This window comes from Haemaphysalis longicornis, unplaced genomic scaffold (assembly GCF_048455015.1).
Source record: "Haemaphysalis longicornis isolate Haplotype H1 unplaced genomic scaffold, Haemaphysalis longicornis Haplotype H1 scaffold_7, whole genome shotgun sequence".
In the NCBI taxonomy this organism is placed as follows: Eukaryota; Metazoa; Arthropoda; class Arachnida; order Ixodida; family Ixodidae; genus Haemaphysalis; species Haemaphysalis longicornis.
The window spans coordinates 15,205,114-15,229,491 of NW_027526422.1; the positions used below are offsets into that span (position 1 = coordinate 15,205,114).

At 48.6% G+C, this 24,378-nt stretch overlaps 1 pseudogene; it reads left to right on the forward strand.

The window, feature by feature from the left end:
- The first annotated feature begins 4,697 nt into the window (after positions 1-4,697).
- Positions 4,698-24,378, forward strand: part of LOC144145073 (neuronal acetylcholine receptor subunit alpha-7-like) — a 47,779-nt pseudogene continuing 28,098 nt past the window's right edge.

A 24,378-nucleotide genomic window follows, 5' to 3' on the forward strand; every position in this document is an offset into this window, starting at 1 on the left:
AAACGTGGGGTTAGGGAGGTCCTAAGAATCGAACCCGGCACCTTTACGCCTGAAACAGGCAACCTAACTAGCGGGCCACCCCAAAGACGCGAGGGAAACGGGGCAAGCAGCGGCGGGGAACAATAAGCTGTGCACCCAATTGGAAAGGAAAAATAAATAAACTTAACAACGAATTTAGCCGCCCGTAGCGTGCAATTTTGCCTTCCCCGGCCGCCTCATTACGTCTTTGGGAGGTTGGAAATAATTAACAAAAGAGCAAAAAAAAGCGTTAACCTAACCCCAAAATTAAGCGCAACAGAAATCAAATAAAAAATCACCGTCGCAGGAAACAAAAAGAGAACAACCAAGAGAAAAAATGCTTCCCGCGGTCGGAACCTTAATTAGGTCCCTCGCGTGATAACACCGGCTTCTATGCGACTGCGTTCGCGGCTGATCTCTCGCGTGGTGTCCTCCTTGCCAGTTAACGTGCGCGCTCGCGCCTTCAGTGGGTAGCATAGACAGCGAGTTTGCGCTAGAGACGCCGAATTCGCGCTACGGACGCCAAGTTCGCGAAGCCGGTTGCCGCGGGTTTTAGCCCTTGCGCGGTCCACCTTGGGATAGATGTGAAAGCCTGCCGACGAAGCGATCCGGGCCTGCAAGTCATGTAGAACTTTCAGAGGCAAGTTCGGAAATAACTTTTAGGTGCAACAGCCGGGTCTCCAGCAAATTTAAGGGAGAGGGGCTGCCAGTTTTGCTGTTTCTCCAGTGCAAGCTGCGCCATTTTTTTATTCTGCCATTTATTCCCCAGACTCATTGAAATAATCAGGCCAAAAGATATCGCTATAGAGCAGAGCGACAAGACCGTCAGTGATGTTCATTTGATATCAACGCTATCCTCCCTAAACTCAGCTTTAGTAGGTACTCGCTACTTTAAACTGGGTTGCTGAAAGTTATGGCCCCGGCTATGCTGCTGCGGCGTGTGCCGTGGATCGTGGCGATAGCTCGGGCCGCAATGAGGTGACACTCGTCGCAGGAATGAGCAGTAATATGTTCTTGCTTTACTTCACCAATTATTGATGGCACGAAAACACTAAATCATTTCAGCTCCACAGCATTTGCAATCGTCGCTCACGGCCCTGACAACGTTGGTAGCTTTAGCGCCGGCAGCACGCCGTAGCAGACGACGCGCGCCATCCCCTAAGACGTGATGCGAGCGATGAGTCATACTCCTCGGTGTGATATTTCAGCGCCGCGCCGTTAAGATGTTCTGGTAGTAGCTGCAGCCACTCGTCCTCGTGTTTCCTTGAAGTGGCAACCACGAAGTACGTTCGAAGCTAGGACTGGTGAAATATCTTTTGCAGGTGCAGTGTTCACCGTGTAAAGATCTCTGCACACGGGAATCTGCATTAAGCTCACAAATACGCATTTGAGAACACATATTGAACAGCCATAGCTTCGGGAAATCCCCAACGAGCGCCTTGCAGAAGCTATCGCACTGACAAAAAATTACGCCCACCTCCCCTCGCGGGAACCGTGGTGTGATGCGACGCTGAAGGGGGTTCCATTGGCGTCGCATCAAGCAATCGTCGGGTACGGCAAGAGAGCAAGCGCAAGCGCAAGCGCGGACAACCGTCGACTGAGAGACCGGCCGGAGCGCGGCACTCCGCTTCTATGCGCAGCGCAACCGAAGGAGAGGAGACCGCGGAGAGAGAGAGAGTACTGCACATGCGCACAGTGCGCTGCCGCGCGCAGCGCGACCGCAGATGTTGGGAGAGAGTGTTCGCTATGGGAGAGAGGAGAGGAGGTGAGTGGAGGAGAGACGCAGCAGTGCTGACGCGGACGACGGACGCACGCAGGACAGGGCCGCGGGCAAGAGATGCTCCTCTCAGCGTCGCATCTAAAAACAATACGAACTTGCTCTCACCTGTCTGGGTTTAACCTCTAAACTGTGCTTGCAAGCCGACACGCTTCTCTCCCATTGTTCTATACTAAAAGCTGCGAGGCTTCCACAACAGAGCCTACAATCTCGGCAAGCAAAAAGAAAAAGGAAAAAGAAAAAAGCCTGGCAGCATGCGGCGCTTCAGTCGCCTGCAGTTGCTCATGCTTGCTCAGCAGTAACGCTTCGTATTTAATGAAAGTTTATTGTCTCTCTCTCCTATTCCTCTAATTGTAGCTGCTTAAGGCTCATGCATTCTCCCTACATCCAAACATTTAGCTTTTCCTTTCGTGTATCTCTGTCTTTTTTTTATTTCATCCGACAAACAATTACATTTACACTGTTCTAACTAGCGGCCTCGGTTCTATCACCGACTTCTGCGTTAGTTCTGGATGATGCTACTCTCCTGGTGACGAGAAAAGAACACATCCGGCAACCCGCACACGTGCTCTCATTCTATACCGTGCTTCCACCCTCCCCCCGGGTCTTACCCGTGCCGAGTAGGTTGCGCTTAGGAGGATTCGGGCGGGGGTGGCCTTAACTCCCGCCATGACCAGCGAATGGCCTTAATTCGAAGATTCCTTTACAAACCCTGGCTGCCCAGTGTGCCACCAAGGCGACCCCCACAACTTCCCCGCCTTGCGCCACATTCCCTCGTATCCGCATAGAGCCCCTGCCTAAGAATATGAACCCCTCCAGGCATGCCACCCGCCGCTTTCTACGCTGTAAAGCCCTCACCAAACGTGTCTCCTTTCTAGAAAAGCAAGGATCAGCGGTATATTTTACAGACGCCAGTCATTTTCCCTCTACGCAAATAGGAACCGCAGCCTTTTTACGCCACTCGGCGCTGGTTTCCGCACAAACGCCTTTTTTCTGCCCGCCAGATGCCACCTCCCTAGAAGAGCACTCCATCGCTCTTGCCATAGAGCATGCTGCTCTCACAACCTCCACCGAACACCCCACTTATATCTTCACAGATTCGCAATCCGCCATCCGAAATTATTTACGCTATACCGTCAACCCCTTTTCTTCTAACTTAGTGACTGACACTCTCAACAGACATCCTTCTCACCTCTTTGTCCTGGTATGGGTACCTGGCCACGCTAACATGGACGGCAACGCAAGAGTAAACGCGCTTTCCCGAGATCTATCCCCGGGTCCGTCTATGCTCTGGCCAACCTCATACCATCCTCCTTCCACTCGTCTTCATGATCGCGAGACCCGTAAATTCACTTTACTTTCCTATCGCCTCGCCCGCCAAGTCTACCCTTCTCCAGACCCGCGCCTCACTCGCGCCCAAACCGTTCTTCTCCGCCAGGCTCATACCCGCTCCCTCCCATCTCACCACATTCTACATCGCATTCGCAAGTGCTCCGGTCCCCCAACCTGCCCTTCTCGCGGCGCATACCCCTCTATTCCCCACTCCTACTGGGACTGCCACCCCCCGAAGCTTCCCCCCTCCCTCTCCCGCATCACCTCGTGGGACACTTGGCTGGCTCCCCCGCCCGGAACAGACGTTCGGGCCGCCCAGGAGGCTCTCTGCCTTCATATCCAGAAGATCTCCAAGGACATTCTGGACTACTATGAAGACAGTGACGCCTCAGGATCCGTCGTTTAGCTGACCTGGACTTAGGTCGGTGACTGGGCAATAAATGTTTTCTCTCTCTCTCCCAAGGCGACGTGATCGCCGAATTCCCCCCTTGCTGTGGTCCTGCGTCGCCTTGCGCCCGACGAGATCGCCGCATCTTGCGGCGACAGGCCTTCGCGTAGACGACGCCTCCGCTGTTGCAAAATAAACGCGCATACAAAAAAAAGAACTCTGTTAGAGCCGCAAATGGCAGATTTCTCTGGAGATGAAAGGAATTACACAGTTGGGGATATGTGGTACTTAGTAAAGAATGCTTACGCACTAAAATCTTTTCGCTTGCTTTAGTGATGCCTGAGCCAATGTGCTCCGAACGCTGAGCATCCGTAGCATCCGGCGTAGTTTGCCAGTCTTGCGAATTTGACATTTACCCCGATATAATGGGGCCAAAACGAACGGAACAAAATTCTACCATTTCTTTCTTGATCCTCTTCTGGGACTCCAAATCATCAGCAATAACGCTCTACTTCGGCCCATTGCAGGACGAAGGCCTCCCCTATTCATCTCCACCCGCTCCAGTCCTGCGTGGCCCGGGTCCAATCTTTGCCTGAATTTCCCTAGTTCGTCCCTCCACTGGGCTAATGGCCTTCAACTTCTTTGAGACTTATATTAGGTTAAACAAAGCGTGCATGCATTTTACTGCATAATTTATCGTTTGCTTTAGGGCTGAGTGAAACAGCAGCAAGTTATTTTCTAACAGTTTTTTTCTTCGAACTTAATTGTAGTGAATGTTAACAATTCCCCCAAGAGCAGCAATTTATGTTCTCTTGTTACTTCAATTGAAGTAGAATCTTTCATATCTAAGAGCACAGTTTTCAGGCTGTATGCCTGACATGGGAATGCTTAAGCTGTTCTCGTTAAGATGAAGTAATCCCAACGCTTCGCAGGGATGAAGTCAAATATTCAGATTAATTTTACTTCGTGAGACGCGCTTAAAAAAAACGTTAAGGCCGAATTCTCTGATTATTGATTTTTAGGCTGTCACTGCGCCTGTTTTGAAAAAGTAATTAAAACACCTTTCTGCTTGTCAATATGGGACCCAAATGACAAAGTTTTGACAGTGAGCAAATCGCGTTTAATTCGCATGCCTGTAAATAGCAGACAAGTTCAATCTGTAATAACAGAAAGTGCGTACACATGCAGGTGAGAAAACGGCGAATTGTTAAGACCACCGTGTTATTATTTTTTCTTCGATCTGACCTTAGCTTTGAAGGCTGTCTTCTGCCGAGGAAGCACCACCGGGTCACGGTTGTGCTGAAGATTGGGGTTGCAGAATCCAAGACTCCTATCCACCTCACACCGCTCTTCCGATGGATATGCTTCAGTAAATAATCATTTCAAGATGGTCGCATTGTACAGACCTCCTCCCCTCCGCTCCCCTCTTGGGCGCGGGTGTGGACTTCGGGCCTTGAAGGGATCCACTGACCGTAACAAAAAGCCAGCAAAATTGTGCAGCCGCCGAGGTTAAACACTCTAGAGGAAGGTTTTCCAGTTGGTTGACTGAGGATTCAAGGAAGCTAGATTCCGATCAGCGGTTGTAAATCATTATTATTGGCTAACGCTTCAGGCGGAAAAACGTGTGTGATCACATATTTATTTCATGACTATACCTACGTACAACCGCGCGACTGAGCACGTCACCTGTAAAACGGTCGATCTCTTGCCTAATAAATACTGAAAACAAAAGCAACAACGCAAAAATACTGAATAAGTCATGCGACCGTATATTTTATATGGTTCTTTCCCTTCGAATAAGGTCGGCCCTGAAGACAGCTAGAATAAATGGAATCGTAGGCAAGAATCTCTTTCTCGCTTTGCCCGTAAGCTCTAACTCCAGTGCTCACTGAAGCTCATGTCATAAAAATGGTTGGAGATAGAAAAAAATTATTTTAATTTATATTGCCGCATGTGCTAGCAGCTTAATTTATGAAGGTGTCAGAAGATTTATAGGTCTATTTAACTATTTTTGATTGTCATTCGCTCAATTCCGACAACATTTTTCCTCCTCCCTGTGTACGGCTTCACGCTCGTCGTTAACTGCGCTTCTCCACCTCGACTGAAACCGAAAAGGACTGGATAGAGGGGAATCATAGGGGGAACCCAAACAACTATGGTGGAGTGCAAGACCTGCGAATTCTGCCCAATAATGTCGGGAAGCCGGACGTTCTAATGTACAACAGGGGAGCGGCCTTGACTGCCTCCACGAACAACTTGTCTAGTCCGGCAATCGAAGCTTGCATTCGATACTGCGTAGCATCAGTAAGGCAAGAGAGAATAGTATAACGTCTCAAGTCCAGTGTATGCCCGCGCAATGAACCGAATGAACATTTAGGAAGCACGAGCAAACGTTACTTTCTGGTACGCACCGGCTTGTTTTAAAGTCAGCATTAACACAAAGTACAATTCCTAAAGTCAAGAAAACTAGCCTTTGGGAACCCAATGAGCTTAATTCTAGCAACCAAAGCCCGTTTTTACAAAAAAAAATAATAAACGTAAGAGATACTTGTTGTAGGTTCCATGACCTAGCAGCACCATTGTGATTGCTATAAGAACAGCTTTCCTTCAATGTGACTTTCTATAAAATCGCTGGATAATTTCTGCTTAATGCGTTAATCAGAAGATTAAGAGAATCTCAGACCGCCCGAACTCGGAATATATACCTGGAAAATGTGTTTGGAATATATTTTCGAAACACCACTGGCTAGACGCACCCTTGCAATCATTTAGTTAGCTTTAAGCATTAAAAACCTCGCCTAGCCCCAACACCTCTCCGAGCGTATGCCAGCGGATGAGAAACGAAACAAAAATGACTGCGGCTTAGCTCAGCTAACCTTGGATCTGCGATGCCAAAGCTTGGCTTAGCCTGGTTAAGCCTTGGTTAACCTTTACATTAGGTGGAGATATTATACTATTCGTCCAAAGCGTGCCTTTGTTTATGGTGGTGGTACCGCTTGGGGGCTTTCTGAGACGAACGGCTCGCTCTTTCTTGGTCTCCGACGTTGGCTTCGCGCATTTGGCGTTTCTCCGGTGAAGCAGCTCGCCGAGCAATATCCGCGAGGTGGTCAGACGCCGCTTGGAAACGACGGCTCAAAGCCTGCAGCTCACGAGCAACGCTCAGAGAAGAAACGACGGCCCGGCACCGCACTCATCTATGGCCAAGATCGCATGTACGCGGCGAGTCACGTGGCCAAGCTGCGAACCAGCTGCGGAGAGCGCATGCGCCAAGCGGGCAGTTGCTGCTTCGGCGCCAGGCGCCAAGGAACGCGGTTATCGGGAGAGCTCGGCCCGGCGATTCACGCGATGCTTATTTATTGATTATTATGAGGTTTAACGTGCCGACACAACCCAAGCGATGAGGCGCGCCGTGGTGGAGGGCTCCGGATTAATTCTGACCAGCTGGGGATCTCTAACGTGCGCTGAAATCTCGAACACGTGGGCGTTTTCGCTTTTCGCCGCTACAAGAACGGCACCACCCCATGTAGTGTATCACTCCGCCAAAGCGTCGGACCCGTGACGTCAGTGCGCGCGCGCTTTGAAAGGGGTTTGCTGTGAATGCGTGATATCGTCTGCCTTGTCTCACGCAGTTTGTTTGTCGTCACTGGAGTCGTTTATAAGCATATTAAGTAAAAAAAAATCACCGGAACGGTTCATGTCATGTTCAAAATATTCCCAGTAGCGCCCTACTTGCGCCGCACGGAGAAACATCCGGCTACGGAGATAAGGCACAGCGGCAACTTCCAGTGCCGTTCTTAAGTTTTCACCGAGTATGGGAATCGAACCCGAGTAAGCCTCCAGGGTGGCTCAGCAGCGCAACGCCTTAGCCGCTGAGCCACCGTGGAGGCTGACTCACGCGATGCGTTGCCTAAAGAACGACGCAGCTGCGGTCAAATGAAGGTCACAACCTCCGCGACGGTGAAACCGATCCACGAAATTAGTAAAGCTGTGCTTTAAAAACAAGTATCCGTAAGAAGAACGATGAAGGCGTAAGTGTATGAGAGACTGGGCGAAGACATAGCACTCCGGGATTTGAGGAGAAGATCTGCGAATCACAGGGCTACCTTCAGGCGATTCAAGGGCGTGGAATCAGAGCGGCTTATCTCTGTTCCCTCCCTCTTTCCCCTTTATTTCCCTCGCTATTGCTGCTGCAGTGCGGACGAGAAGTTTGACGGTACGTACCCGACCAACGTGGTTGTTCGGAGCAACGGCAGCTGCAACTGCATCCCTCCGGGCATCTTCAAGAGCGCGTGCAAGATCGGCATCACGTGGTTCCCCTTCGACGATTAGAAGTGTGACCTAAAATTCGGCTTCTGGACCTACCACGGCTATCAGCTGGACCTTCGCGTCAACAGGGAAGAAGGCGGGGACCTGTCTACATACATTCCCGAAGGGGAAAGGGACCTGATAGGTGAACTCTTCCCTCTTACACGCGCCAAGAACCGACTGGACATCTTGAAACATGAGCGCCCAGGGGCTCTAGAGCGGCAGAGCCTTTACGAAAAAAAAAAAAAAAAACTACACGGACCTCTCTGGAACGAATCTCTGACAATTCATGCTATTGTTGAGCTGATGTTCCATATGACTACGCAGACGGGAATTTTCGCAGTGGAGTAGAGCAAATTATCCGTGCAAGCTGATCACGCTTACCCGACTCCTTGGGGCTTTTCAGCGGGAAAGCATTTACTGAAAGGAAACGACAACGGCCCTTCTAGAGCTAATCAGTGACCACAGAAGCTATTTTACCAGCCTATTTTATTAGCTATTCTACGCAGACTGAAGTTTTAGCTCCATGCAAGGTTATCATTCTAACCTGCCCCCCTACACTTTGCTCTTTACAGAAAGAATTAAATGGGCGTCTGCTTTCGCTTTTCAAAGCTGCAAATTGTGTGCATGGGATTTCGAGACCATTGATAACGATTGGCTAGTTCATAAAGGGGAAAAGCTTCCACTTTCATACGTGGTGTGGCAAATAGTCCTATGTTGGATCGTCTGGTCCGGCTGCACTGAGTGCCACTGGGACTCTCCTCTTTACTGCTAGAAGCCTGGGGGTTAGTTCAGAGTGAAACACAGGTAGCAGGTTTACTGCAGCCGTTTATCGACGGCAACTTGTCTCTAGCTTCTTCTCTTTGTTCTTTTATTCTTCTGAGAACATTCCGAAAACCCATGTGTAACCAGAATGATGGCGGACTCACAAAAGATGGGGGAGCGCCACGGTGAATATTTTTATTTTACCACGTCCATTAGACAACGGCCGAGTTCGGGTGCATCGCCCAAATGTCAACCCGTTCACTCTTGATTACTATGGTTCCAATCTTTAGCAGAAAGTTACGCAGAACGCCTGAACTGGAGATTTTTTCCCGTTGGTGAACGAGCTCCTTCTTAACACAAAACACGTAAAAACAGCGATGCTGGGTAATTTACAAATAGCAGGCGTATACTAGCACATAAATATTTCCGTCCGAACAGTATACGGAGCTAAACTTTCTGCTTCTAGCTAGCGGCGAAAACTTTTTCTGCGAAAAAAGCGCCCTGTTTAGATGAGAGGGCCGGTTAGAGGCAGGCCTGCTTTTGTCATTCCGTACTCTCTCTCTGTGTTTATCTCTTTAGAGAACTGTCTGCACACCTTCGGCCTGAAAAAAAAAATAACTTCGGGGTTGGTTTCGGCCCTTTACCACCCGAAAAGCCGATTGGGCAACAGGAAGCGTTGACATATAGAAGTCTAAGGTTTCGGGCTCTGCGTTTGTTTTTATGTACTGCCGCAAATGATCTTCCCCTCAATATTGCGTGTTTTTGAATGGAAACAACCCACTTGTGGTCGCCAGGGGACTCGCGTTACCATTTTTGTGAAGTAAACATATTTAGTTGGAAACTTTTGGGACGCCAGCTCCAAGAAGCGCCCATCTTATTCGTATAAGGCTTGTACGAACTTTGTCTGTTAGCTCGTATCTCTGCTTGCAGAAGCCAAATGTTTGCTCGAAGCTTGCATATAGCTAACACTGGAGAACTCATAGGAGAACATCTGGGGGGCGTCCCTGATTTAGCGTGCTTGAGACTGACTTCAAAGTTTTTTTTTTCTTTTTTCAAAGGTTGCAAAGGTTTATTGAATTAAAAAAAAAACGTTTTACATACATGCGTTTATACAAACGAGGGTCCCGAAGCCATCAGGCTGAAACGGTACCCTCGGGAGTTCATTACTAGTGTAGCATGTAATTGCAGCGAAAACAAAATTGGTATTCTAAAATAATTATGGAAATAAATGCAGCACTTCAAGCATTAGCCATTTCAACAATTCAATTTTACAAGTCTATCATGTTGATTCGTAATATCTACTGACACCTTAACAACTACTACAAAATGTTCTCCTCTTTCACTGAAAATAGATTGTACCGTGTCTACAAAGTTTGAGCAAATACAAAGGTTAGGGAAAGTAAGAAAAACATCTAATTGCACTCAAATAATACCTTTAGTGTTGTTTTAAATACAGGCAACGACATTGCTGATTTGAGAGTACGAGGCAGGCTGAATAGCGGCAAAGTCGGTACTTTTCCCGTAATCTGTATGAACAATCAGGAGAAAAAAATTATTGCGGGAAGCAAACCTTGTGGGGTTCATATTGCGCACAGAATGAATGTCTATGAACCCAGAAGAAAGTTGAATGTTTAGAAGCTTAAATAACATGATTGCAAGATTATACTGAAATAAGTGATCAATGGATAAGATACCTAACTGGTTACCCAGTAACGAGAAATGATACGTATCGCTTGGTTTTGAATATATCCCTTTCAGTCACCGTGTCCCCATATGGAGACGCGACTTTCTTCGGCGTTTTCCTCGTGAAAACGAAAAGAGTTCATGCTGAAAAGCGGTGCGGCTGATGTTCGAAGCCAACGGAAGTGAAAGGTAGCACCATGTGACGTGGAATGGCGGAACCGCACTCATAAACAGCGTTTCAAAATGAACGCCACCAAGTTCCGTGGGAGCTCCAGTGTGTTGCCGTCCTAAGTTCTCTTCTACTGCGGCATAAATTATTTATAAAGGCTAGAAACCCCTCTTTTATGTGCAGAAATTATTATTTCACCTCAGTGTGTGTAAACTGCCGCAGGATATCTATTATTTTTATAGGGAAAAGCAGGATTGAGTAATGGTGTCTCCGTATGAGGACATGGCGCCATTTACGTAACACGTATTCTAGAGGGACTGAACCTTTTTTTCTTACCTTTAGACACTTGACACTGCTAAACCTCTAAGTATAAAATTTTTCTGCAGGGAATATAACATTTCGTGACTGAAAGGGTTATTGTACCGATTTTAAGTGGCATCGATAAGTGTTTCCCCACGAGATGGCGGCCGTAGTTTATGTGACTCTGTATAAAGGAGAAATAGAGTGATCAATACTACTGGTAGAAAAACGTGCTTGTCTATATACTGGTGATTTCTAATGTGAAAGCCTTAAAGAGACCCGGCAACACATTCGATCAGCGCTTTCACTCTTTCCTTCGCGTCTGTAACCACTGCGACAGCTGCAGTTATCGCCAGCCCAGAGCGGCACTGCGTTATTTGCTATTCGCGTAATACGCTTTCCATTTCTGCTTTATTTTTGTTGTTGTATTTTTAAAGTTGCTCTCGAAACGCGTTCGTTGCTGCAACTAAACGAAAACCGGCCAATAGCCGCTACATGGCCTTAATGACACAATTCGAGCGGTCGAAGAACGTCAAGACCGGGAAAGAGAGAAAAATCTTTTGAGCAAGTTTCCAAGTTATGTGATGGCCATAGGGCAGTAATTGTAGGTGCGGAGTACCTTAGGACCGCAGAATGTCCATCCGCGTCCCCGCGCATATTATTTAAAATCGCAAAAAATCACACAGGCACCGGCAGGATTCGAGCCTGTGTCTGGTAGACGAGACAGAGTTAGTGTCAGTCATCTTACGCATTGTGCTACGACCGTGAGTTAGTACCCGTGTGTCGAACGTCTTACTGCCTCGCTTGCAACGGTGCGGAGTACCTTAGGACCTTGCAATGTCCGTCCGCGTCCGTCCGAGCGCACACCACCATCAAGCGAAAATCAAGCGAAAATCAAGCGAAATTCGTGAGTTGCAGTTTCATTTAGGGAATAATCAATGTGCAACTGACGGCTCAAATGGAATGACGGTCGGGGAGCAAATCGGATGTCACTCGGGTGCAACTTGGATCTCATTTAGAGTCCCCGTACTCCGCACCCTCGCCATCATCCACGGATTGGAGATGCGGCCATTTCTGGGATGATGTACTCTGCGACCGCCTAATTTAAGTACTGGGTGTCTTGGGTGACTACGTTCTGCAAGCATTTAAGATATCAAAAAAGCTGAAAAAAGTGTTGTAAATCCCTTTAAATAGCCCAGTCAGCGGAAAAGCCGTCGTCTGTCGTCCGTAACAGAAGCGGCTTCCTACAGAGCCTGCCCTACGACCAAGTGTTCTATGGCGCAAGCCTAAACTCTGCAGTGGCGAGAGGTGGCTCATTTGAAAGCATTCCATAGCACGAGGCGTCCCACACCACTAGCTTATACCCCTGTCAAACGTGCCTATTTAGTGCACCTGGGCCGAGTGCACTCGAGCTCCCTGAATGACACTTTGGCTGCGCGCAGCTAAACGACGGAATGAAGTGCCTTTGGATTTGATGTCAGTGACGATAGCTGTCGTAAATATTCCGCAGTATTATTTGAAATTTCACCTTTGTGTCCAATAAGGGGACAATCTGAACACTTCGTTGTGTTTACATTATTCAACACTGCAATCGGCGTCTCTTACAAGTCCACAAAAACGCCAGCCAGGGGTAGCGGCAGGGCAGAATTAAAAAGAAATACGAGTTGTGGGTTAACTTAATTTAATTTACTAAGATAGGCTAGACTGCGCATGCCGTCACCCCCATTTCATAGGGGAGGCCCTTAATCATTGTCATCATCATCATCAGGAATTATTTTCTTCTTTATTCTCGCTGCTTTCCTTTTAGTAGAAATAAATGAACAATACATCCATAATTAAATTTTAAGATAATTTTTAGACATCTAAACTCTCATTCTTTTATGTTACTTTTTCTTACTTTTGACACCTGCGGCCGAGACAACTCACTCGGCGAGCCGGCATGGGTAAAGTGTGTTTCGGGAAGACACTCAGCTTAAAGTGCGTTCGGTGGTAAGTGTCACTCGCTTTTGCGGTTTAGCTGCACCCGAATGACATTTTAGCCGAGTGCCCTCAATGAAAATGCACTTACATAGGCACGTTTGTCAGGGGTATTAGACTCGGAAGCAGTGAAAGGTGGTCGTTCACGCCGGTGCACCGCAGATGGAGATGGGGAAGAACGCGCCCGAATGTGCCAACATAGACAAGCAGATGAATTCGCCACTGTCATCTTGCTGCCTATTACACGGCGACAGGGACGAGCAGCGGCGCAACGCGTAGGAAACAGATCGGGGCAATTCGAAAGCAGTAACGCAGATCGCAAAGCAAAGCTTCTCAAGCGGCAAGTTTACAAAGCGCTTCGACATAGCGGGGCGGCAGCAAAGCGTTTCAGGCGTTCAACTGGACATTCGCGTTCTCGCAATTCAGAACACACAAGAAGTACTTAAAGGTGTTCTCGGACTTTTTGCATCGGCGGTGATACTTAAGCGCGGCTTTTGAGGTGAGAAAGTTAAGCTGGAGGGGTCTACAGAAAGAACGGTTCGCATTGCAAATCAAAAGGGAGACCGGGGGATGCCGACTGACGCGCAAGGGGATTTTAATGCGACGGATCTTCTACCTCGGCATTGCTTTCGAGGAAGAGCAACCATCCACCGCCACGCAAAAACTGTCTGAAGGAAAGCGCCGACTTTTTACCAATGCAAAGAAGAGCGCGAAGCTGCAACGGGCGTGAGCAGTCTCTGAGAGCGCCTTTTAAATCCAGCCTTTTGCACTATACACACCGCTTCTATGCTTTGTCGCGCGCGAGTGAAAGGCAAGTGCGAGAAAAGTTTTCCCTTTCGCAGCGTTCGGAAGCCAACGAGTGGGGTTCTTTCTTAGTTTTTTTGTGTATGTATTGACAGCAGATATTGCTGTGCCTAACATAAAACTTCATTGTAATGCCGCCTTTCAGAAGAGGCTGATATTGTACAGCTGGGGAACTGTAAAGAAGCCTCAGTACATAAGAGCCGTCGGAATAAAGCGGGACGAACTGTTCACTGGTAGGGTGAGAGGGCGTTTGCTGCGGCGATATTTTATTGAGTCGGTACCCTCCGCGCTCGAAGAGGGTGCTCGGCCAGTCAATGTATTTATTCATAGCGCAGCCGGAGTCGGGACTCAACGATAAGGTGTGCCGTACACGAAATTCAATTTGTGCGGGTTTCGTCCGAGGTGCGGAATCTGGAATGCGCTGTCGATGTGCTGCTTGGAGTGTATCAAGATCTCGGATTCTGAATCTGGCTGCTCCAGCGTGGTATGCCCGCCTCTCGCACTAGTCTGACCAGTTATTAAAGAAACAAATGTTATTCACAGAGGCCCTATTTTGCTGATCTATTTTTTTCTCCTTGCACTCAAGGCGCCCCAACGAGCCTCCTTGCAGTAGAAACGAAGAATGTATTGTCTGGAGTACTGAAAAATCAGGCAGTATAAGCTTCTAAGTTTGAGTGTTTTTCTTTTCTTTATTTCTTCGTCAGTGAATTCTGTTGTAGAAGTTCGATTGCTTTTTAGCGAATATTTTATTTTTGCGTGCTTGTCGCCATACCCGTACTCCGCAGTACACCCTTTAGTAGAACATAATGTCCTCGTCGTCATTTTATAGCGGTGTGCTTTCTGTGTCGTTTGTTCGGCCACTTTCGAAATTGCTGCGTCTCCGGGGAAATCATTTTCCTTGAGTGAAAATTTGTTCCTGCAGTAAAAAGCTTGGAACTTTTTCTCGCCTTCAAAGCCAGGCGAAATTTGAGATAAGTTAGGCGGATCCTATGCACCCTAGAAGCTATTTGTTTTACCAGAATATTGTTGAACAGCAACATTAAAGCACAGTTCTAAGTAGAGAAAAGTGGAGCCTCTAATATGGAGCTATTCGTTGGAGCGCGGATGCTTCTACCTACGTTCTTTTCTTCCGGTAAAGTACACGCAACAAAACTGCACTAGTGATCTTCAGAATTCACCAGTCGAAAATTCCCTCGTTCTTGTAAGCCGATCAGCTCTACGTTACCTGTAAAACGCACCATTGGTAGCGCCTTGTGTTGTCCCACTCGCTTGTCCCTGTGTCCTAGCGCTTCAAGATTCCGTCATGTCATACCAACAGGCCCAAAGCAGCACCCTCGTTCTTGTTAACGCCGTGCAATTCCGTCCACTTATCATTCGAAGACCAAAAGAGTCTCCACTTTGGCTCCGAATGCTTAGACCAACCTCCGCTATGGTTACTCGCCATAATGACTATTCGTCTTGATTCTGAAGGCCAACAGGAAACCACGCAACTGCGTACACAAGCCGTCAACGTTTCCTGGTTGACAAAGATGTTAAACATTAATCAGAAGCCTCCCTTTTCCCCCTATCATTCTACCACCCTAGCACCGTGAATGCCCTCCTCCTCCTCCTCCTCCTCCTCCCCCACCTAATCTATGTTCTCTAATTCCTACTTTCATCAAGCTTTTCATTTTTTTTCCTTCCGTCGGAGCCGTGCCGGGCGTCCCGAATATGCGCGAGTACGCGTGCTGCCCGAAGCCATACATCGACATCACGTACACGATCCACATCCGACGGCGCACACTCTACTACGGCTGCAACGTCATTATTCAATGTGTGCTTATTTCATCCATGACGCTGCTCAGTTTTACGCTGCCTCCCGACACCGGCGAGAGGCTCACCCTGCAAAGGAAACCGCTCTCGTATTTGATCTCAAAGCTTCTCCATTCCTCAGATTATAGCCTAGACGAAATCGAAGCTGCAAAAGATGGGGGTCAAACTGAGAAACAGAAATGAAGGGAGGGAGGGAGGAAGGGAGGGACTCTATATTGAGACCGAGGATGCCAGCCGTGCACAATGCGGCGGTCGCTACTTCAGATTGTTGGTGAATATGTGACATGGTAAAATGCAAAAAATGATAATAAAAGTGGAAAAACTGTGCTTAACGCCGACACTACCAACTTGCGTTTTGATCAACACGCTAAAGCATGTAGCGGCACACTGGATGATAGAGACGAAAACAAGCGAATGATAACAGAAATTAACTGAAAGCAGCGTTATACATGCAGGTGCAACGTTGGTGATGAGTTCCCACGCTGTGAAGAGAAACGAATAAACACGAGCGGGCGCAGGGGTAATGGGTATGAGTTCCGCGAAGGTCAGACTAACCTTTATTTCATCATTAAACCTTTATTTAATTAAACCTTTCATTAACATTTATATCGTTTGATTAAAGGCACTACGATTCCGCGGACGTTTAAGGAAATCGGGTTTGTGGAGGTGTTGCAAACGGTACTTTGTACAGATAATGACCATAACAAAGGAAAGTTGACGAAATCCAGAGCATTTTAGGGACGAAGCACCTCAGGACCTCACTTTGTCCGTGGCTTCTCCCTTGGCGTCCGTGTACACAGTGCTGCGCATGCGTGAGGAGCATTTGATTGGATTGTATTTGTATTAGATTGTATTTGGATTGGATTGCATGGGATTGGATTAAATTGAATTGTATCGGATTTGATTGGATTGAAATTGTTTATACTGTACACACGCGTTGTCACTCATTTACATGCGCGAGTGGGCAAAGCCACGGGTGATTTACGGTAAGAACGATCCCCAGTGCTTCGCCCACTCACCATGATTTACGTCGTGGAGATGCGTGAATTCCTTTTCCAGAATGTTCTTCGCTGGTGTACAATGCAGCAGTTCGGCTTACGTAAAAACTCGGTTCCTTTTTAATATAGTGGGCCTCAACAAGTTCTCTCGCAGCGCAAATCCTGTGTCTAACTCGTTCCCCGGACCATGTTTCTTCATTGTGCCTGGCATCATGGGAGCTGCATTGCGTGTGGAACTCGCTGCAGGAGATTTCAAGTTTTTCGTGTATTAAGCTTTTTACTTTCAAACGCAAAAAAAAAAAATGACAGAAAGAAGGAAGAGAGAGAGAGAGATGGAACTTTATTCAGGCATCCGGCGTGCAAAGGACACGATTCCCGGCCACGCAGGGCTCGGTCGCGTCCCCTCTATCTAATCGCCTTAAGTCGCAAAAGTCCTAGGGCGTCGGGCTTAGACCCCGAGGCGGTTGGTCTCGGCGTCCGCTCGAGCTACTCGGAGCGCTCCCGGCTGCCACCGTCGGCCCCCGACCCCCACCTCCCGCATGGGAGGGCGGAGTGCCGGGACGCGGGGCCCCCTTTCGCCTTTGCAGAGCCAGAGCCGCCTCGAGCCGCTGGATGGCCCTCCTCTGTTGTTGGGGCTTCGCAGAGCCCACGCATTCGCGCACGTCCGGTGGGTACGGGTCCTGTGGGTCCTGTCTATCCCCCCCACCGTCGCGCACTGCACAGTCACAGCCCCACATGATATGGGTCAGGGTCGCAGTTTCGCGTTCACACACACTGCACCGAGCACTCTCGTAGAGGTCCGGACACACGTGCCGCGCGAGCGCCGGCGTCAGAAGAAGGAAGGGGGCTAAGCTGTACGCAACCTTTCCGACCATCACGATGGTTTAAGTCCACGATTTCAGCCGATTTGCTTGTTCTTCGCGGCCGCAGCGACATTTATTCTATCATTGGTGCTATTAGCGTGGGCTTGTTTCATTTTTTTTAAAGTGAAAATCATTGGACTTCATCTGGGAGGGGCGTACGCTATGACATGTCTTTTTCGTTTCGAGCAAGTGTCGCCCCAATTACGGCGAGCGCTGGAGCTTTCTTGGCCAATATTGGCCAATTTTGCTAGGTGGGTATGCTTGTCTTGACAAACGCGCGCCGAAAGCGCTCGAAAGTCAGCGTGAGGCGCGCTTGTCATTTTCTTGGTTTTTTGATTGCCGGGAGGTCAACGCAGTCTTGGCTTGAAAAACGTGCGCCGGGGTCGCTTGGCGGTCATCGCTAGGCACGCACACACAAGCACTGGGCATTTTCTTGGTGTTTTTAACTGGCGGGTGGTCGTCGCAATCTTTGCCAATCCCCCCAAGTGGTATGCTTGGCTTGAGAGACGTGCAGAGGCGACGCTGGGCGGCCGTCGCGAGGCAGGCACACATGAGCGCTAGGCATTTTTTTGGTTGTTTTGACTGTGGGGTGGTATCTGCAAGGCCCGCGCTCCCCTGCGCGTGTTCACGTGCGTGCACTCGGCAATTGTTTGGTAGTTTTAACTGCAGACACAAAAAAATTACGATTTGCTAAACAGCTTCGCTGTTAAAAAACCGACCACTTCAATTGTCATCACCAACAATTGGTACCCCCTTATCGAGAAATCTTTTCTACTTTACGTTGAAATTAGCTCCAACGGTCTACATAGTCTGAAGCCAACCGTAGTATATGCCACCATGTCACTTCTTTGTATTGTTCAGTGTTTACACACCTGTATCTAACATTTTTATTGGAGGCGAATAACGTTTGCTTTCATCAGCTAATTAAACAGCCCCATGCGTAAGCTAAATGGCTATTGCATTCCAGGGCTCTGGTCCCCAGGAAAAGAAATCGCATGGAACACTCTTATTTGGAATGTTACCAAATAAAGTTACACGCGAGATAAAAGCCGAACAAAAACAAAAGACCAAGACAAAGGCTCTGTTTCGCGCCATAGCGTAGGGAGCCAAATACAACGAAAACGAAACATAAATACCCTGGCCGGAGCTGTCTGCTCGAGCAGCACCCTACCGCTGCCGCAAGTGCAAGGCCCGTGAGCGGCGTTGTTATGTGGTTAAAGCGGCATGGGCCACTATATGCCGCTAGTGATTCCTTACGCGTGACACGCAGAAAACGTTAGCGGCCTATTTTCTTGTGACAGGTGAGCTGCCCTGCAGAGCGTTAGAAAAAACTGCCGGGCAATAAATCGCGGTAAAGGCGATTCAACCTATAGGAACGATACGTACGGCGTGACAATTCCCAAATAAAACACTTAGGCTTGGACTTCGTATTTACCCATAGTATAAAATACAGTAACTGAGGGCTGGAATTGAATCCGTGTCCTTGTGCGGAGGTGGAAGTGATTGTAAGGAAGTGATTCCTTACGCGTGACACGCAGAAAACGTTAGCGGCCTATTTTCTTGTGACAGGTGAGCTGCCCTGCAGAGCGTTAGAAAAAACTGCCGGGCAATAAATCGCGGTAAAGGCGATTCAACCTATAGGAACGATACGTACGGCGTGACAATTCCCAAATAAAACACTTAGGCTTGGACTTCGTATTTACCCATAGTATAAAATACAGTAACTGAGGGCTGGAATTGAATCCGTGTCCTTGTGCGGAGCACAAAGCCTTGCTACCGACGCCTCTGTGACGCATAGCACAGGAAAGCAGAGCGCAGAAGTAAACACCTGAAAAGAAATAAAAACAAATGCCGTAGAGCCACGTGACTCCTGTGGTGACATTGTGCCTTTTTTGTTCTGTGTCTTCAAAAGAAATGTGCAACGTCTTACCCAGTTATCAAAGCAGATTATTCGTGGCCGACGTTTCAGTACTTGAGACCCTTGTGGGGCTTCTCCCTTGCAGCTCCGACAGGAGAAGACTTAGGAGCCTGGTATACTCAGCACTCATTGAACTACGCGATCCTCTAACGAAGCTATCTTGATTTCAGCAACGAATTTATAAATGACCGCATCTGGGCCCAATGACGCGTTTCATTTTTCCGCCCTGTTAAGAGCTCGCAACGATAATGGCCCGTCGTCAGTTGTTAACGTCTTCCTTTTGTCCTCGTTTTTACGTTTTCTCATAAAGGGTTAGGAGCGGCGTAAAGGAAACCTTTCTCAGCGAGTCTCCTGTCGTCTCGCTAAGAAACAGGTCTTTCGCGACTTGAGGGGCCTCCGCGGAAGGCAGCGGCGTCAGCGAATGATTGCCGATAAGATTCTGCGCGCTTCTCCCGATTCGCTCTTTTTCAAGTCCATAAGGTCGCCACTCTCCGAGGTTCGCGTAAAAGAAGAGCCGTGCGAGAGAGCACACGATGTGCGTCCATAGTTCTCGGAGACGGGAAATGTATATGATCAAGGAAGCCACTACGAAGAAGACCACGCTGGTCGATGCTGACGACAACCACGGACGATTTGAGCCCCCGAGGCGGAGGCTTCTTGCAGATGGCTTTATGGCTTACCTGCCCCATAGAGCAACATTTCAAAAGCGCCTGTTTTCCGCGAAGCTCTGCCGGAGGGCCGGTATTGCGGCTGCTTTTTTTATGCCTGTCCCTCGGTTCGTGTTCTCTCGACGGGAAGGGGAGGCCTTCACTGTATTTGTGCAACGATGGCACGTGCATTAGTGCCCTCTCTTCGCCTCTCTTCTTCCATATAGGTGAAATAAAAAGCCCACACCAGCTATTCACTTAGCTTGCGAAAAACGCTGCTGGGGCCGCAAAGCGAAGATGAAGAAAAAGGCAGAAATGTGTCTTCAAGAACGCGGAGTTGGCGCAGGCGGGCCAGAGTGCATTAAAATTAGGTTACGTAACACGACGTAGCTGTAGTAAGAAAAAGGTTGCTCTCACGTTGATAGGAAAGAAAACATTGCACACCGGAGGCTTCTCGTGCTCAGCGCAAATCAAACGCCTTGCGCTACCCGGTACGCCAACGGAAATGCCTTCAAGCGAAGGCGACCGAATACGAGTGTGTACGCGGGCGGGAGCACAGCCAATGATGACGGGGCTGCCTCGGTCTACACCCCTTCGGTTGGTTCGCCAGGCAGAGATGCCAGTAAGCTATGAATAACACTCCACAGCTGTTCACACTGCTCACTGTTATCCACATAACGTAGCAAATGAACCCCTGCAATGCAAATAATAAGAGCTGAAAGAGATAAGTTAGGGTCATCACACCAGACGTCGTCGTGGGTAGTCCAAGCCGTTCGAACTATGAATGAGAGCACGGTCCCGAAGTCTTCTTGGGAAGCTGCGTGGAGCCCTTCTTGAGATGACGCGTACTCACTTAGGAAGGTTTTTCAGACACGTGCGGCTCCACAGGCGCCTGAATCGGCAGACGGGGAATATAAAAACTTGGAACGGTTATTGCGCTCGCTTTTTATAGCACAGGGAGCCTCAAAGGCCGTGCTTCTACTGGCGTCATCGTATACTATAGAGCAAGCGTTAAATCGCTTGCCTGTCAGCGCACGTTTATGGGTTCGATTCCCGTCCCTGCCATTGTTCTTCTTACTTGCATGGCGTAATTTAAATGCGGTAGGAATTGGCTCTGGCGTCACTTTCGTGGGAGGATCATGTTTTTTCTGGATGCGGCTTTTGCTCGTGCCTTTGGGGGACCACCTGGACACGCGCTTTTTCCAACCTTGTCGGGTAACGCCTTTGTGTTGAAAAATGCAGAAAAGAACGTCACGCGGTGAACGTCTCTGACGGTGCAATCAACGCACGCGGCGGAAATCCCCCCCCCCCCCCCCTCTTCCAAACAAAGAATTGACGCCATTGGAATGGGCGTCTCAAAGCCGAATTAGTCACCAGTAGTGACGTAGGATATACTACAACTGAAGCGTCGGTGTCGTACAAGTAAAGGAAAAGCACTGCAGTGAGATGGTACGAGTGCAGCGGAGGAGCTCTACGCGTGTGTCGTCGCACTGACCTTAACCCTATGACCTTAACAAGCTGGGCTCCCGTTATATTGAGGTACTCGCTGAGACAACCGACCTCCTTAAGGAGCAGGGGTGAGGGGATGGGGCGTTGTGTGACGGGGCTCTGCGGAGACCTGGCGTGGGTGTTTGACTGCTCCGTGACTCGTAGCAGCGAAAATCCTTCAAGGCCTCTCTGTATCCCGCTGCCACAGCTGCCAAATCCGCCCCTGATTTCCTGCATAGAGGGCAACAGCCGGCTGTTGCAGCTCAGATTTCCGAGATGCGGCGGCGACGGTTCCCGTGAGACGAGTCGTTGCAGGAAAACCAACCGCGAGTGCTTGCTAAAGCACCGGACGAACGCTGTTCTCGGGCTCCTAAGCAACGAGGTGGGTTTGGAAGAGCGAGAGAAGGAATGGTTCGAAATCGATCGATGTCACCCGACCGGAGAGAAAAGGTAGCATGTGGCAGTCTAAGACACACCGAGGCCCTTTCTCTCCTCTTCGACCGCTTTTTCTATCGCGGTTGATTATCGCGACTTCGGAAGCGGTGTTCGGCCGTCGTTTCACTCGCCGAAAAGGAGTTCCGAGAAAGTTTTCACAAAAGGACACCGGACTGACAGTGGGTGGCGAAAGACCGCGCAACCATAACGCCGAGGTTAACTAGAGATGTGAGTGGTTGGAAAAAAACAAAAAAGCAATAAAAAAACAGGTTTTCTTCGTGTTTTCTTTTTTCAAGCAAGGTTACATTGAAGAAAACAAACAAAGCTCCCCCGGGGAAATTTGTTGTGATGCGACCAATCTGCAGTGATAAAAACGCTTCCTGAAGTCAAGGCCTTGACGTGAAATCGTGCGCAGATTTTGAGACCGGGACCTCTGCTGGGACATTTATCATGCCGCATGAAACAATTATGTTCTTTTCGGTGTAAACGGAAAAAAATTTCTCGCGCACTTAAGTTTCTTTTTGGAGGCGAAATCCAGCCATTGTCGAAGACTTCGTCACTGCTGCATCGTGTCTGCGGTGGCGTCACGTTCCCCTGTCATGCGGCACGCATCCGGACAAGTCTTGTTCCATCCCGGCAGGTACAGGGTTAGTGCTGTAGTCAAAACACTTGGCAGGGGCTCTTCGCGACCCGAGTTCGAATCCCATTCGAACCAAAATTAGTTTTTAAGTTTATCTTATTTACTTATCTGCTTTTTACAGTTGCCTTAATCTGTCTTCATTCGTGTTGTGGCCACTTTTTGCGTTTGATAAGACATCTAACGCTTCCTCCTCAAGAAGTGTGTCGAATTTGTTATGGATCTGTGCGGAACCATCTTTTCTCAATTTTTCATATCTTTCCGGAAAAAACATAAAGAACCCGTCTTTTCACGCCCCTAAAAATTTTATGAAAACATACATCTCTAGGATTAACCCAAATCGACCGGGTAACGAAACGGGCCCGCAGTCACGTGCGTCGAAAGCAGGTATAGCGTTATGTTCGGCGTTCTGTGAGCGCAAGAACATTCCATCGGGAAAGGGGGAAACGTACCCTCGTACTCAGCGGTCGCGGCGCGAGGGCCGCCTTTACGCATCTCTGGAGTGCGTGCCCACGGCCATGTGCGTGCCGATCACGGCGCTCCTAGCGGGGCCGCTCCTTTGCCTTGACTTCACTTTGTAGGCATCGCGCGGACGGGTTTGCCACTAATTTACGCATTGTTTTAATGAAATGTTGCTAATAAATGAGCCAGACTGGCAGCTTAACAGTTGCGCACCTCAAAGCCCACAAGATTTTTGGCAATTTTATTCTGCTGAACTTTTTCCCTACACCAACTTTGGAGTAATGGCAGAAAGTTAGGTAAATATAATGGTCTCTGTTTCTTTGACATCTTATTTGTTTACTGTAGGTTGACGTCACAATGAGGCCGGGTGGATGGGAGGAGTAAACTGTTTTAGGCGAGCCTTAGATGTTGATGTCTGGGTTGATGTCCGGGATACACTGGCCTGAATTGGCCACCCGGGCCCTCTCCACCAAACTACGCTGGAAGGGGAGGTCGGAGCTGGTCAGCCGTGCCGGCCACTGCTCGTAGGGAAGACAATAGAAACATAATCGATAGTTCCCTACCGAAATGCCATCGGGGTCTCGCGTGTGCCGAGTCCTGTTTTCGGGGTAGCCGAAGCAATTTTCGCAATCATGCTTCATTCTAGCTCTAGTTCTCGTAGTTCGAATGCCTCTTCGGCCTAGAGGAATAAGCACCGCCAAAAGAGCCAGACAACTCTAATATCTCTTCAGATAACAGTCACCACTTTGTAGCAGTGCTCAAAAACTTGTAGTTGTTGGCACCTAGCCGCAGGTGAATACAATATAACGGTGGTTATGCTCGAGGTGGAAGTAGAACATCTTGCAGTAATCATACCAAAGTACGCGGCAAAGAATCAGCAGAGAAATTCTCAAGCTATAGCTACGACGGGTGTCATGCCACAGTGGTCCACTCGAAAAGCAGAAAATTCGCGCACATGAAAATGCGTGAACCCACCCCAAGTGCGTCTCTCTGTTTTTTATTCTCTCGTTGAGCGATCAGGATAACGAAGATTCAGCTAGCCAACCGTTTTGTGAATTCCCTGTAATGTCCCGTAAAAAGAGCAATACATTCTAAATGTTTCGTTAGATCTGCTTCACCACAATAAACATTGCAATGAAGAGGGTAAGAAAGGACGAATGGGAAGGCCATACAGGCAATACTGTAAAAATAGGTCTGGGCTGTCAGAACCCACAATGCAAGACTTCACGCTCGCAGTGCCATGTCCTAGCGCAGACCATATTTTCTCGCGTTCAATCGCCATTATCCGCGTCGTCATTGGACTAATTTGCCCGCTTTTTTTTAACGTATTAGTGCGGGGGGTGGGGGTGAGGGCTTTGATTAGTCACTTAAATGCATTGTGGGGAAGCAAAACCACAAAGTTTGATCAAGGCAGACCAGGACACCTCACCGCTGTTCTCCCTCTTCGTGGATCTTGTCCCCGCCGCGCTTTCACCTTCGTGGCACCACTTCCACCATCACTGGGGCGTGTGTATACTCTTCATGCTCGGAATTTCCCATTAGAGTGTGAGCGTTGGATATGGAGTGTTCGGGGGACTAGTCGAGTGCGTGTACAGTGCAA